Here is a 3,268-nt window from a genome sequence, read left to right as displayed (position 1 = left end):
GTGTAAACTAGTGCAACCTCTGTGGAAAGCAGTGTGGTGATTCCTAAAAGCTCTAAAAATCGACCTTCCATATGACCCCGCAATCCCCCTACTGGGAATATACCCTGAAGACCTCAAATCACTCTATAAAAAAGATACCTGCACACGTATGTTTATCGCAGTGTTGTTCACAATAGCAAGAAGCTGGAAACAACCATGCTGCCCATCAAAAGAGGACTGGATTAAAAAAATGTGGTACATATACATGATGGAATACTACGCAGCCATAAAAAAGAACAAAATCATGAATTTTGCAGCAACCTGTATGGAACTAGAGTCTATAATACTGAGTGACCTATCACAGAAACAAAGATCCGAGTATCACATGTTCTCACTCATATAATGGACCTTGAACATCCAATGTAATACTATAAGAAAATGACTGACAGTACTGGGAAACTATGGGGGGGAAGGGGATGGGATTAACAGTTGCAAATATCTGTCTGGGGATGGGGAAACACCTCTTATCAACAGGGTGACTGAATGAAACGTAATTGTACACCTAACCCTTAACTGTACCCCACAAAATCATAATAAAAAATATTGATTAAAAAAAGATTAAGAACGCATTTTCTATGCATTTCTTTAATATCAATGTATAAATGGTGATAAACAGAAAATTTGACACTAAGCTAAGGATCCCATTCTTTTTCCAACACAGTTAGATAATCATGATAGTATAGGAGTATAACCAATGGCTTTAAATAACTGTATGTTTCCAGTGCTATCTTGGTTTAGACCATTTTCATTTATGATGGAATGCTGAAAGAGCTCATGTAATTCAACCGTAGATTCTATATATAATATAGTAATTATATATAATATAATATATATTAATTATATATAATTAAAATTTCTAACCAAATATCTTTTGAGGTCCTTATTTACAAATTAATGTCAAATATAATGTTGACTTCAAAATCAGTTTCATGCCATATCACAATGAATAGAATTATGAAAAGTTATAAGCTTGTCTCCCCTCCCAATCTCCCCAAGTTCTGGCATTGCCTGGTATAAAAAAGACATTTTATTTATCTTTCCTATGACAATGCATGCTGCTTCATCCTCAGTAGACTATCAGAATTATGAAAGCAACCAGATGTTGCTTCTGTTTCCTAAAGAGCATGATACTTGGTTTGTGTATCAAAGACCATGGCCTGCCTAAACCTGCACCCCAGAAAGAGCAAACAGGTTATCCAGAATCTGTCAAAGATCCCTTGTCTAGATCCAGTGGTCTCTCTGTTGCTTGACAAGTGGATGGAGATCACTTTTCTACATTAAGCTTCCACAAACTTTTTATTATTGAAATCCCTCTCTCCTTAAAACATTCTCTTCTCTTGGTTTTGAGGACATACTCCTCTTCTCTGTCTCTTTTTTCTCTTTCTGCTTCGAACTTGTGGATGGTCTTTGAGGGTCATTCCTTAAACATCCACTCATCTTTTTACTGTTTCAAAGCTCTTAGGGTTACATGCTCTTAGGGGCACTTCTTTAAAGGGGACTTCCTTAAACTCTGCCTCCAGCTTTGACTTCTGATTTTAATGTCACTTTCTCATCTTCAGATGCCTAGTGCATGTTGCAACTCAAATGTCCAGCTATTATCCCTACTCTATTTGCCTAAACCTAGACAATCTTATTCCCAGTCTACTCTCTTCCACCCAATTCCAGCTCAACTTCCCTGTTTTTTATCAAGGTTTGCACTATTCTATTTACCACTTATCAAGACTACTGATCTTGACAACATCTTAGACCTCAAACCACTAAGAAAAAAATCTTACTATTTATCGATAACTTGCTATGTACCAGAAACTGTACATTATCTCATTTAATCTTGACAACACTCCTATGAGGTAAATATTCTGATTATATCACAGATGAAGAAAAATTAAGAAAAACTTAGTTCAGAAAAACTAAGTTACTCCAGTGATAAGTCCAGATTCATCTGAAACCAAAGCCTGAGCACTTAACCACAGTGCAGGGGCCAAAAACTCAACTGCTTAGAAGGTGTCAGACAAGTAGTATAAATAAGTGAAGCAGAAGAGATTCAACAACAACAACAAAAAAAAAACCCCATATACTTTGTCCCTGAAACCACAGGAGTGTTGGGTCTTTTAGTACAACATTCAGTTTCAGCCATGAGGAAAAGCAGTCTTGCCAGATTTTGCAACTTGATATTAGACAGATATTAGACTTTCCTGAAAATGTTTCCAAGTTTTAAATGTAAAAACCTATCAAATTTTTTATTTTGGTTCTATTTTCATTTTATTAAAAAACTTTAAACATATACAGAAAAGTTAAAGGCTTTTATTGAACACTCATATGCCCATCACCTAGATTCTATCTTTAATATTTCACTATTCTTGCTTTATCACACATCTATCTCTCAATCTATCTTTCCGATGCATTTTAAAGTCAGTTGCAGACATCAGGATCCTCCCCCTTAAATACTTTACCACATGTATCATTTGATCTAAATATTTACTCATAGTATTTTGTTCTTGTTATTGAGGTAAATTTTACAAACAATAAAATTCACAAATATTAAGTGTACCATCTGATGTGTTTTGACAAATGCTTATCAAGACATAAAATATTTTCATTACCTCATAAAGTTCCCTTGTGCCCCATCCATCAATTCCTACTTCTTTTCAACCAAAGTAACCACTGATCTGATCTGATTTTTTAAACCATATTTAGTCTTCATGATCTAGAATTTCACATACACAGAATCAGACAGTCTGTACTCTTTAGTGTCATTTCTTTCACTTAGCAAAATGCTGTTGAGGGCCATTCATGTTATAGGATGGATGTAAAAAACTTGCAAAATTATTGGGTAAACCAAAAATTAAAGCCCACATTTGCAATTCATGAGATGTCTAGATGCAACCTCTGTACTGTACTTGAAAGCCTCTTTTCTCTCCTCATACACAAATACTAGCAAATTTATGCCCCTTTGAAGCATCTTATCTCTCCCCTTTTTCATCTCGCTGCCACCATTCTACCATTATTCTGTGATACTTGGGTTTTAGCAGGGCATCTGTCAAAGTCGTATTTGACATCCAAGAGAACAAGATCATGATATAAGGACTAGATGATGGTTGAATTAACTGTATCTACCACTGGCTAGGTGGCTATAGCCAGAGTAGAGATTATTGGTGCTGATACTGGTCATTGCTGACAGCCTGGAGGGGGTTTCAGTGAGAGTGCCACAGAGCTTTCTTCTTCATCTTGC

The sequence above is a fragment of the Carlito syrichta genome, unplaced genomic scaffold (genome assembly GCF_000164805.1).
Source record: "Carlito syrichta isolate Samal-C Ts95f unplaced genomic scaffold, Tarsius_syrichta-2.0.1 Scaffold153624, whole genome shotgun sequence".
Classification (NCBI taxonomy): domain Eukaryota; kingdom Metazoa; phylum Chordata; class Mammalia; order Primates; family Tarsiidae; genus Carlito; species Carlito syrichta.
The sequence above is the reverse complement of the archived record's forward strand: the minus strand, read 5'-3'. Positions refer to the sequence as shown.